The sequence below is a fragment of the Saimiri boliviensis genome, chromosome 6 (assembly GCF_048565385.1).
Source record: "Saimiri boliviensis isolate mSaiBol1 chromosome 6, mSaiBol1.pri, whole genome shotgun sequence".
In the NCBI taxonomy this organism is placed as follows: Eukaryota; Metazoa; Chordata; class Mammalia; order Primates; family Cebidae; genus Saimiri; species Saimiri boliviensis.
Genome location: NC_133454.1, coordinates 17168446 through 17182387, shown reverse-complemented (window position 1 = coordinate 17182387; position 13942 = coordinate 17168446). Strand labels below are relative to the sequence as shown.

The 13942-nt window shown below is 35.0% G+C and overlaps 1 protein-coding gene across 18 annotated transcripts in view; it reads right to left on the bottom strand.

Annotated features, from left to right (window-relative positions):
• Window positions 1-13942, bottom strand: part of DLG2 (discs large MAGUK scaffold protein 2) — a 2103224-nt gene that overhangs the window by 813632 nt on the left and 1275650 nt on the right. The window lies entirely within an intron of this gene.

Genomic DNA, 13942 nt, shown 5'->3' with positions numbered 1-13942 from the left:
TCCTGCCCTTATAGTCTCCCATCTGCCCCAGCCACATGCTTCTTCTCCATGCATTGTCGACCAGCCAGCCCACCACTTTCAGAAAATATTCCTTCACTAGTAAATGTTCTGAATTTCTCAGGAAACAACAGGAAAATAAAAAGTTGTCTTTTAAGTCATTTTCCAAAATCCGAGTTAATACTCTCCGAAATTGTTAAGCAAATGTTTATCATTATTCCAGACCCCAGCTGCTGGGTCTTCTGAGGCTTTTTCCACCTCCTGTTCATCAGGATCCTCTATTTTTTCCTTTAAAGAGCCTCTCCTAAAAATCCTCTTCTCTTTAGTCTTTGAGGACAAAAAGGTAAAGAATTCATAGTCTTTGTGTGCGTAAACATTGTTTTTAAAAGTGCCCTTTGAATCTTGCATTCATTTATTTATTCATTGATCCAACAAATATATTAGGCATCTCCTATGTGCTATAATTTTTGATAGTACTTTGGGCAAATGGATACAGCAGATGTTGCCTCTACCTTTGAGGAGAGTCTAATAGAAAGGATGGTAACTCAGTACAAATAACAAAAAGGCAAGTTTAAAAAAGTTTAAGTGCCATAAAAGTGTAGCGTAAATTATTTAGAAACCATTATAAAAGAAGAGAATATATGCATGGTGGAAATTAGGGCAAACCTCATGGAAGATTTAGCACTTTGCTAAAGCATGAAGTTAGGGTAGTATTTGATCATGCAGATATAGGGGAAATTCTGAGAAAGGAAAGGTAGAGCTAAGGCAGAAGGTCAGAAAGGTTTCACGGATGATTGGTTTGGGAGAAAAGTAACACCAAGAAAAAAGTTGTAAATCAATGACTACCCAGCTTCAAACTCAGATTTAGACTAAAGTGCAGATTATTCTTGATTGAAAACTGTAGTTTCCTATTCCTGATGCTAACCAATATTACTTTTGGCCAACTCACAGATCATTCATTTTCATAAATTCAGTGAAAATCTTCTTAAATCTCTTGAGGTGATAAATTCTATGTGTTTACTCCTCACTCTTTGAAACAGGCACATTGATGTATTTTTGGAGGCCCTAAGTGGCTCAATCATTTAGGTTATATTACTTAGTTAATTATTATTTTTTATTAAGCCGATCTTATGTGTTTTACATTCCTGCTCACTTTCCTAAGTTCTAAACTTCTTACTAAGTTCAAGGGGGAGGTCCACCATAAATCAAACATTTACCTTATCAAATATCTAAGTTCAATTTGACTTAGTTTAACAAAAATTTATTAAGCTCTACTATTGCCAAGAACTGTGCTAGAAATAGAGAATACAAAGATAAACATAATATTATGTCAATCCTCTGCTTCTTTTCCACTGCCACTCAGTGTGTGGCTGTCTCTGCCCACAGTGGAGCATATGTATTTTCTTCCTGTTAGCACAATGCCTGATAAGTAATTGCTATCATTTTTTCTTTTAAACCCTCAGTCACTAGGCTACGTGTCTATCACATCTAAATATGTCACGATGACCGCAGAACTCTGAATACCTAACGGTACTTTTGTATGGTGGGACTTCCATACATTGAATGCTTTCTGCTGGTGAATCATTTAAATTTAACTTCATGACAATTGTACTTCCAGTAAAAATAGATGAACAGGGCCTGGATTTGCATTCCCACCTAAAATAACCAAAAAAGGACACAATGTAGGAAAGAATGGGTTTCAAGAATGCACATGAGACAACAGAAAACAATGAACGCAGAGAGAAAGGAAACAAACAAGGTGGGCCCTGTGATTTCAAATTCTTATAGCCTTTGACACCCAGGCCATACTTCAGAGAGGAGAAATCCATTTATGGCCAGAGGACTTGCTGAATTGAGAAGACAGAGTTGGTTTGCTGGGGAGATGAAAGCAGCAAGTAGAAATAGAGAAATCCACAATTATAATTGGAGATCTCAACTCCTTTCTCTAAATAATAGAACAAGTAAGCAGAAAATCTGTGGAGATGGAGAAGACTTGTATGAAACTAGGCATCAATTTGAACTAATAAACCTTTATATATTTTACTAACAACAGCAAAATATAAACATTTTTAAGTGCTCAAATAGTATTTACCAAGGTAGAACATATTTTGAACTTGAAATCAAATTTTTATAAATTTAAAAAGATCCACATCATAGGAAATATAATCTCCAGCCATAATAGGATTAAGTTGAAAATTGATAACAGAACCATCTCTGGAAACTCTCGAAATATTAAGAAAATAAATGACATGATTCTAAATAACACATTGGTTAAAGAAAAAAATTAAAAATGAGAATCTATTTGGAACTGAATGAACCATAAACTACCAACTATATCGAGTTTTGCTGGATTCCCTTAAAGCAGTACTTAAGGAAACATACATATCACTACACACTTATATTTGAAAAGAAGGTAGTATAAAATTCCTGACCTCAGATTTCGTCCTTAGCAACTAGAAAAAAATTATAAACCCAAAGTATACAGATGAAAGGAAATAAAAAATATCAGAACAGAAGACAGAAGAAAATCAATAAAAACAAAAGCTGGTTGGTTATCAATAAAATTGATAACACTCTAACACTCTGGCAAGACTGATGAGGAGAAACAAATTATCAAAATGAAGATGGAGGAAGATGACATCCCTGACAATCCTATAATCCTATAACATGAAAGAGCCAATAAGGAAATCTTCATGTATGTATGTATATATGTATTCTTACAGACATTGCAATGTTATGATCATGGCTCACTGAAGACTCAAAATCCTGGCTCTGTGAGTAGCTGGGACCACACACTTGGCTAAGTTTTTTTTTTTTAATTAATTAATTTATTTATTTATTTTTCAAGAGAGAGAGGGTCTCACTTTGTTGCCAGGCTCATCTTTAACTCCAGCTTCAGCCTCAGCTTCTCAAAGTGCTAGGATTACAAAACGTGAGCCACCATATGTGGCTAAGAAAATCTTATAAACAACTTTTTGCCAAAAAATTTGATACCTTAGATGAAATGGAAAAAATCCTTGAAAGATGCAAACTAATAAAGAAGAAATAAGTACTCTAAGAGAACTCCAGGCCCAGATGGCTTCACTGATAAATTCCTCTAAATATCTTCAAGAAAGGAATAATAACAGTTCTACACAAAATTTTTCAGAGAACTGAAGAGGAACAAATACTTTCCAGATATTGTTTTGAGGTCAGCATTACCTAATTCCAAACCAGATGAAGATATTACAAAAAGGTTAACGTCAATAAACACTCATGAATATAGATACAAAACATTCTGAAAATATATATTTTAGCAAATTTAATCCAACAATATATAAAAAGGGTCCAGACTAAGTAGGCTTTATCCTAGGAACATAAAATTGCTTTAATATTTGCAAATGAACCAATGTAATTCATTAACTTTTTAAAAAGAAACAAAACAAACTAACAACCTACAATTATTTTAGTAGGTACAGAAACAGCATTTTACAAAAATCTAATATCTATTTCTGGTTTTAACAAAAAACTCGGGACAAGACAAGTATGCCCCTTCTCAGCACTTATATTCAACATTGTCTGAAAGGTTCCAGATAGTGTAACAAGGTAAGAAAAATAAATACTGATTGGGAAGAAAGAAATAAAAATGCTTTTATTATACATGACGTAATTATCTGTCAAAATTCTCATGAATTCTGAAGAAATGTTACTAGAACCTTTAAGCACATTTAGCAAGGTTGCAGAACAAAACATTAATATTGAAAGATCAACTGGATCTCTATATACTAGCAATAAATACATATAAATTAAAATAAAAATAACAATTTATGATAAATTTTTGAAATATAAACTATTTAGGGATAAACTTGACTTTTCTTTTTTTTGAGACAGAGTCTTGCTCTATCACCTTGGCAACACCCACCTCCTGGGTTCAAGCAATTCTCCAGCCTTAGCCTCCCTCGTAGCTGGGACTACAGGTGCATACCACTATGCCTAGCTAATTTTTTATTTTTTGTAGTGACAGATTTTCACCATGTTAGCTAGGCTGGTCTCAAACTCCTAACTTCATGTGATCTGCCTGCCTCGACTTCCCAAAGTGCTGGGATTACATAAACCTGATTTTTAAAATATGCAAGGCATATACACTGAAAACTACAAAAAAGAAAAAAGAAGATGCAATATTGTTGAGATTTCATGCTCTGAAAATTGATTTACAGATTCAATGCAAACCCAATCAGAATCCCAGTGGGTGTTCATTTATTTAGAGAAATTAAGAAGTATATTCTAAAGTCACAGAGAAAATAAAAAATACATGGTAGCCAAAATAACTTAATGAAATTGAAAAAAACACCTCTGATTTCTAGACTTATTATAAAACTAATATAATCAAGACAGTGTGGCATTGGTATAAAGATGGGTGAATAGATTAATGGAACAGAATAGCCACTACAGGAGTTGAACCATACATCTATAGGCAACTGATTTTTAATGAAGGTACAAAGTTAATTCAATGAAAAAAAGATGCAGGGACAATTGGTTATCTATATGCAAAACAACAAACTTTGATTCACACCTCGAAATGGATGATACACTTAAATGCAAAACCTAAATAAAGCATCTAAAGGAAAACATGAGAGAAGATCTTTATGACCTTGGGGTAGGTAGAATACAAAAAGCAAAATCTGTAAAAGAACAAACTTATAAATCAGACATCATGAAAATTAAAAATTTCTGTTCTTTAAAAAATACTGTTAAGGAAATACAAAAGGCCACAGAATGAAAGGAAATACTTACAAATTATACATCTCATAAAGGATTTGTTTCTACAACAAACAAATAACGTTTAAAATTCAGTTAGAAAAAAAATCCCCCAAAAATGAGCCAAAGATTTGAATCGACGCTTCACCAATGAAGATACAGGTATCAAATAAGCATCCGAAAAGATAATCGATATCATAAATTGAGAAATGAAAATTAAAACCCCAGTAAGATACTACTACACGCCTATTAGAATAGCTAATATTAAAAAAGACTGACCATATCAATTGTTGGTGATGATATGGAAGATTGGAACTCTCAAACTCTGCTGATGAGAATATAAAATGGTACACCCCCTTTGGAAACAGGTCAGTAATATTTTCTTAAGTTAAACATATACCTACCATATGATTTAATAATTCTACTCATAGTTATTTACTGAAGATAAACAAAAGCACATATGTATTCAAAGACTTTTATACAGATATTCATAGCAGCTTTATTTGTAAGAGCCAAAAGCTTGAAATAACACCAACAGATGAATAGATTAAAAAATTATGATATTTGCATGCAATAGAATAGTGTTCAGCAATAAAAATGAATGAACTACTGATACATGCAATAACATGGGTTTATCTTTTAAAAATCATGTTGAATGAAAGAGGACAAACAAAAAGAGCACATTCTATATGATCCCACTTATGTAAAATTCTAGAAAACGCAATCTAATATATATAGATTCAGAAAGGAGAATTGTAGTTGACTGGGAATGGGGAGGTAGATCAAGTTGGAAGAAGGGATTACAAAAGTCTGGAGGGAATACAAAATGGCATGAAGAAATTTGTCGGGGGTTGATGGATATGCTTATATCTTGAATTGATGGTTTCATAAGTGAAAATTCATCAAACTGTACCTCATTGAAGCTATTTAAATATTTTTAAGTTTCTAGCAAAACCATTAGAAAGTCTCATACTCCTGGGGCTTATCACAGGTAATAAGCTGTCATCATCTAATGTTGTAATCTTTCAGTTCAACCTGTTTCCCTGGAGAGGGGTTGGGGAAGAAAGCAAAGTTTTGAAAACAATGACTTTCCAAAAGGAAGGGAAGAGGAGGATATGGATAAGTTTAACCAGAGAAAAGACCAAGACTTTAACCTCCAAGGCTTTACTTCTAGTTAAGGTTCTTGCTCTAATTTAGCTCTAAGATCTTGGTTCAGTCATTTTGCTTTGACAGACTTCAACGACTCAATTTTAAAATGAAAGGATTAGAAGCAACCATTCCTCAAGTTCTTTCAGAGCCAAATTCAATGATCTATAGATATATTTTAAACCTCAACAATCCCATTTTCCTCACAACTCAGCACTTATAGGTCTTATTCCTAATTTACAGACAGAGAAATAGGTTCACAGAGACTAAAGTAACTTGCTTCACCCATAACTGTCTCGTGACCTTGGCCAAGTTCCACAGTTTCTCTTTTTTCAGATTTGTGTCTGTAAAATAGAGCCTGTGAGATAACAGTGCTTATCTCATAGGACTGTTGAGGATTAAATGAGTTAATATTGATAAAACTTTAGAGCAGAGTCTGGTGCATAGTAAGCACTATTATGTGTTTATGAAATTAAGTCAACTTGATTGATTTATTTAACAAGTAAGAATAGAGCTAAGATTAAATTCATATTTTTTGGTTCTTAGTCCAATATACATTTGACCATTGATCAGTAATTCTCTATAGTAAATGTAGATTCACCTTTTCTAACCACCATCACAACCTAGTCCAAAAGATGTAACGTCCTCGTGCTCTTCCTCCCCGAACCCTATTTGCTTCCTTCATAGTTCCTGTCTTAATTTAAAATATATCAACTTATCTACTTTTTAATTATCTTCCTCCTCCACTCAACTGTAAGCTCAGAGAGCAGAAACCAATGTACAGACAGCTCTAGCACAGTAGCTAGAATATAAGACTCTTTCAGGGTTTGCTTGATATTACTGCTATTAATGGGGTCTAAAACAGATAAAAGCTAATTAAGATTTCATAAATACATGTAAGTATATTTACCAGAATTTTCTGTATTTACAAAGATCTATGGTGAATTCAGACATGACTCTTACTTAAAAAAAAAAAAAAAATCTGACCCATTTTTTCCTATTTGAGAGAGTGACACCTTGATATCATAACTGTGCCAGGACAAAATGGCAAATGCCAGATTTTACAGAGGGAATTATATGACTGAAGTTCATATGAAGTGGATGTGAAGGTTCCTGAGATAGGACTTGAGAAATGGAGTGGGCAGAGCTGGAATTTACTGGAGGAGGAAGATGAAAGAGAAGCAGAATGAATATGTACATATTCATTCAGTCATGCCTCAAACCTGCTTAAGATACGCAAGTCATCATATTGCAGTGATATATTCTACACATACTGCACAGTCTCTGGAATCATATGCCCAGTACTGCAAGGGAGAAAGCAAGTGAACTGAGAGAAGTTGACTGAAGTAGGTACGATACCAGGTCTTGTTTGAACAGAGTTCTGTAGAATGCTAGATCACAGCATGTTAAACTTTAGACCAGAGTCAAGGCCAGGGCTAACGCGAGGCAGATGAAGTCTGCCTTTACCATCTTCTTCCCTGTCTACAGCCCTCAGTCATTCTTCACTAGACTTTCTTGACAGAAGTAAAGCTACTTGAACTCAATTTTAGGGCAGTATTAAGAATTTAATATGTCTCTTCTCCTACTTGCTTTGTTGACTCTTCTTGAAGGCAGGTGTTAATCATATTCATCAGTTTGTGCTTTATTGCATTGCCTGGCATGTAATAAAGGGCACCAAAGTTTTCTTAAATAAATAGGTGGACATAAAAAACCTTTTATTTGATGTTGATGACAGGAATTTATATTAGCAGAGCATGCTTTGATTGACAAAACACTTTTATAACCAGGGCTTTTCTGTTACTCTCCACCTTCTCCCTATTTACACATTTAAACATTGTTATGTCACTGGCTCCCTTGTTTGTTTTCTGGCTCACATTTCTTCCCTAAATTGAATATCCTGTTGCTTGCTGGTCATCTCCACCCAGGTATCTCACAGATCTCTCAGATTCAACAGCTACAAAAGCTGAGCTTTCATCCACCTTCTTCCTTGCTCAAATCTGCTTCTCTTTCATGTTCCTCATCCAGTAAATCCCAGCTCCGCCCACTCCATTTCTCAAGTCAAATCTCAGGAACCTTCATATGCACTTCATCAGACCCTGTGATGGAATAGTATGTCCCTGCTTGTCACCAGGATCAGCTTGTGCCATCTCCCCCTTCTCTGTGCCCTCGCCCCACAGGCCCTCTTCCCTTATTTAGGATATAATAAATCCCATTCTCATGTTGGTTCCTATGCAAATACGAGTTCTTCTGCTTCAAATCTTCTCCCACCTGTTCTCCAGCATTCTCTCCCACTTATCATTTAAATCTCAGCTTCACCGTGCATTGTAGGAGGCTTACCAGATCCATGCCCTCTATTTTCTAGATGCTAGTAATCCTTCCTTCCCCCAGATGTGAAAAGCAAATAGGACTTCAAACATTACCTAATGCCCCATAGGGAAACAAAATTACGCCCAGTTGAGCACCACTGCCCTATACCTTACTCAGGACATCCTGTTGTAGCTTTTCATGGAATCCAGTTTGTAAAACCTCTTTTGTGACTTTTGTGTAATGTTTACGTTACATAGCTGAATTACTTCATTATGGATAAAAAGTAGTTATTTTGCTTATAATTTATCATCTATATATAGTGTCCAGCATAAGTAGGTACTCAATAAATACTTGTTGAATAAATGAATGAATTTGATTCTCAAACCCTATGGAATATGCACAGCCAGAATTAGCAATCCAATTTCTAAATTGACATAGAAGATACATTGAGTGGTTCAATGAGAGGTCCCTGAATCACATCATCAATAAATGGTAGACCTAAGAAATGAAGCTGAATTTTACCACTCTCAGTTCCTCTTACCAGCATGTATCATTTTACTGCCATTATCATGTTTTTAACCTTCTCAGATTGCTTCACCTTCTTTCTCTTCCAAGTTCTTTATTACATGTTGTCCTTGAAGTCCATGAACAGTAATATACATCTAGGTCTACATCAAGGGCTGAAAAGCTCGGACCTTACAACGTCTTCCAGTGATATTCCACTCTGCTGCTTTTAAAAACTCACAACGTATTAAATATAAGAGAGACCATTAGGGCTTCTCATGTTGTAATAGGAGCACAAGGGTGTAAAAAAGTCAATGACTCTTCTGCGTAAATTTGCTTTTATCATACACTTAGCTCAGACTTGTGATCTGCTCTAGTAAACAGACTGAAGAAAACGAATCACAGGACAGGTTAAGACACTCTAATTTTAATAAAGCCACCACAGTGTTGTTAACGAGAATATAAAAGAACTTCTAAAGATGCCTGGCTAAAATTATCTTTTCTTTTTATGCTGCTTAAGTATGGCCAAACAGAAAAATCTCAATTGAAAACGGAAATTCTCTTAAATGGTGCTTTCAGAATGCTAACGCACTTCTCTGTTTCAAGGTTTTGAATAGCAAGATCTATTACAGCACAGTTACTCATTATTTCCCCCAAATAAACTATGTTTGAATAGTCTAAGGGCCATCATAGTCAACAAGTGGCTGAGTGAGGACAGGGCACGCTGCTGAGAGGTAAACTTGACTTAGAGCTGCCCCTGAGCCATGGAAAGCTGCTGCATTGGTGGGGTTCGTAACATTAGAATCCCTTTCCTGTTAGCAAAGGCTGGGGTTGATGCCTAAGCTTTTCCATCTCTCTGCAGAAACAGGATTTAAGAGTACAAGATCTGGAGGCCAACTTTCCAGGTTAGAATCCTAACTTCAAGACTTCTAAAATGTCTAGTTTGATCAGATTACTCTATACTTTGGGCCTCAGTTTCCTCATATGTAAAGTGGGTTTGATAATGGCATTTATGTCATATAATTGTTGTAGGAGATTAAATGAGGTGATTCATGCTTACTGCATAAAATAAGTACCCAATAATAATTGTTACCTATTAATCTGTCTTCTTTACATATACATATTTCTATTTCTGTGTAAATAAAAGTATTTGGTATTTTACTAAGCTCTGTCCATATCCCAGATATTGTATCAGTAATTCACAAGCACCTTTAGGGCCTAATCTCCATTGCATTTTCATCATCATAAAAGTATCTCATTTGATTCTTACAACAACCCAATGAGGTTGGGATGGTTATATCCATTTTATATGTACAGGACCGAGATCTAGACTGGTTGGACTGTGCCTGTAATTATGCACTTAGATAGCATCAGGGCCAGGGCTAAAGCTTTGATCTTCTTAGGAATACTCTTCTGCTCTTTTCAACCCATAGGATTTTCACAGACTCAGTGCTTGTCTTAACACTTTGGGATATTAAAATGACTTCGGAGTAAAGCTCCCTGGGAATCTGTCCTCCCAATTCCCCGTTCTAATCAATGTATTTTCACTGGGTAGCAGCTGCATGCTTTAGTCAGTGTTGCATAAGTCTCTGTTTCTAACACTCCTTCTTTACCTCTCCCTCCCTCCATTTCTCTTTCCTCTTTTTTTCTCTCTTCCTTATTTCTACCTCTCTGCTTCTATCCCTCTATATTTTTCTGTCTCTTAGACACACACACACACACACACACACACACACACACACACACACACAAAATTTTATTCATCTATTTCATTCAGAAGGAGAAGTATCATTAATAATGACTTTGAAGTTTCCAACATCTGTAATGGGATGACTGTGATCTGGTGAGAGCCAGTAGGTAAACTTGGATTATTAGTGCAGGCAAGGGTCATGCATTAAATGAAAAAGCAAAGAAATGGAGTTTGGATTAAAAAAATATATGGAAAGGGGATAGAGGCAGTCCTTGATTCTAGCAAAGCTTGTAGGCAGTGGAAAAATAATAATTAATTAAAAATATTTCTGGGGGAAGATAGATGAGTCTGACTAGTTAATCATTTCACTAAATTGATATCATATGATATTAAATAGTTAACAGTCCATTAATTATTTACTGTGTAAATTTGGGAAATTTAGTTAACATCACCAGACTTTACTTTTCTCTCATAAAATATGATTAAAAATAATATTAATCTTTAGGATTATTGTAAGATTAAATGAATACTTACACTTAAATATTTCTTAGAGTGTAAGAAAGTGCTAAATAACAAAGAATAAATAAATGTTAGCTACTGTCAACAGTATTATTATTTTATGAATGCTATCAGGAAGGGAAGAGTGTAGGAGGCCTCCAAGATGATCGTGATGACATTTCTATTTGATACTTTAGGCAATAAGAAGCTATGAAGACAGAATATGACTGAAAGGATATTTTGCGGTTCTTTTTTAAAAGACTTAGGTAAGTATTTAAATGTAGGGAGTTCGGTTAGAATTTATTTGCAAGAATCAGGTAATTCTAAGACGAAATAAGTAACTAAATCTTAGAGTCATTAAAAGTATTGATCTTCTGGGCTCATGAGATCTAGGCCTATTCACTCCTAAATGAAACTGCATATAGAATATTAATGTATCAGTAGAAAAACCCCTAAATGAACCTAAATCAAACATTTGAAATTATACTATGAAGTCAAACCAGTGATACATAAATGCTTCCAAATATGAAAGGCCAGCACCACAGTCACTGATAATGGAGTCCACCAAAATAGGCCTTGCAAACTTTGTTTCACTGAACTATGCTGACATAATTAAAAGTCGGTTAATGCAGGGATCACAAACATTTATAGAGGGGAGAAGCTTTTGTGATGTTTACTTTTATAATGAACTAGACTTAAATATTGCTCATGCACAGAAATATGTTTTGTGAACATTGCAAAAAATTTTTTCATCAGTAACCTCTTCATAAAAAAAGTCAAAAAACAAGGCCCTTAATCATGTCATATGCTTTCGGAGTCCTTTACTCAGCAATAATTTTGTTTAAAAACCTTTCAGTGAACACTAATGTAACAGAAACTGCCAACTTCCTTTTTATAGTGAAAGGAAAACTGCTGTGATGAAGAGTTTCCAATCATGATATCTAATTAAAAAGTTAATCCTTAAGTTTCTCAGGTTTAAGTTCTTTCAAATGTAACAAAAGAATTTCTTTTTCAAAAATGGGAAACAAAGCCCAGTCATTAAGGAACACTGCCTCTGTGCTAAAGCCACAAACTTGGAATTTAAAAATACTGGCCCAAGCTTTTTAGGAAAATTATAATAATCAGCCAAACCTTGGCCTTCGGTGACCTATGTTTTTCAATACAGAAAAACTTCATTGTAGCACTGACAGTGAGGGATCAAAAAATAATTGCAATTTAAGCCTTTTGAACTAAGAGAAAAATGGCGTCTGCATTCCAGCTCATGGGGGAAATGGGACGTGACTCACTCTCTTAGTATGAGTAAAGGTAATTCTTTTAGGTCTAGAGATGGGGCTAGAAGTAAGTTTTTCTAAATAAGTAAGCCTTTATCATAAGATTCTGACTCACAGGAAAACCTAAAGCCACAGTCCAACCTCCTGAAGCCCAGTGGAGAAAGAAAGAGAGGACTCCAAGACAAACATGGAGATGATCCACCCAGGCATGGCTGTCTCACTGATGGTAAACAAGACAGAGTGGGAGAAACAGTTCTGAAAGACTAAATGCAAACTGCAAGATGATGAGCAGATTGCTTTGACTATCTCTGCTTCCAGCCTATGCGTGCAAAGTATTTTAGGATACTGTGTGATGATCAGAGAAAGAAAGCTTGTTTCAAAGTGCCATTTCCTGGATGGTCAGACCCTGCAAAGTAACCAAGTCCATAATATAGTAATGCATTTCATAAGGGGCTCCCTTCCCTTCCCCCCACCCCTTTCCCTCCCTCTCTTTCTTCCTTTCTTTCTGCCTCAGCCTCCCAAATAACTAGAACTACAGTCACTCACCACACCCAGCTAATTTTTGTATTTTTAGAAGAGACACGGTTTCACAATGCTTGCCAAGATGGTCTTCATCTCTTTACCTTGTGATCTCTTGATCTTGTGACTTTGTGATTAAAATTACTTTTTAATTTTGTTAGTAACCAGTTCAGCAAATCATCTAGGAATCTCATAATTTTTTTATAACTTATCCTGTGTATTCTGAAAATGAGGTAGTTTTTATTACATATAACTGACCATTAACCAAAACTTTTAAAGGACAGTTAAGTGAGCTTAGATACATAGAAGAAATAAATCCAATCAGGTGTCAGGTGAGATGTTATGGTTAAGATAATAAAGAATTAATAAGGTTAGGGAGACGAGACAGAATATTGCCAAGTTAGACTAAATGGGCAATGCTCAAATCCTATCTCTACTGATAGCACCCTACCTTTTGAGTTATCATTAATGAGTGATATTATTTACATTATGTATTATAAACACTATGGAACATATGTCCCCTCATTGAAAACATGAAAAAGTCATTATTAAAGTCCTAATCTCTAAGTTTATATTCTCCCTGATCTATTTATTAGGTTACTAAATAAAGCTAGAACACATTAGAGCCTGTTTTTTTCATTAATAACTTTTATCTCTGTTTGATTTATATGCAGAAAAACAAAGATAATTCCAACTAACAGATGACCCAAAGAATAAAGAGGCACAAAAACAACAGGTCTATTTGTTATTAAATACTAGCAGCACAAATAATTAGCTAATTAGGCAAGGTTTTCCTATAAACCTATTTCTTCTTTTGTGAAATGGAACTAATACCTTCAGTCTCACACAGTTGTTGTGTAGGTTAGATAAGCTGATATGAATAAATTTCCAGCTCAGCTCCTATCACTTAGTAGGCAATCATCAAAGTAGGTTATCCTCAATGAGTTTCTTTTAAGTGTTTGAAAAACATCTCCTCTATTTATCAAATGCTTACAGGGTCTAAATTTTGTTTTAGGCATTGGTGACACATAACACTGCCCTGTCTTTAACGATTTCACAGACTGTAATAGCTAATCATTTCACTAAATTGATATCAGGATGGAATGGCTATCAAGTGTGATGAAAAATAGCATGGCTGTATTGGTTGGAAGTCTAGGGACGGTGGGGAAAAAGTAGACCAAGGGAATCTACAGACAAAAAGAAATGTCTCTGAAGCTGAAAGTGCAGGGGTGGCAGGAATTTGGAAGAAAGACAAGAGAGGAAATGATTTTCC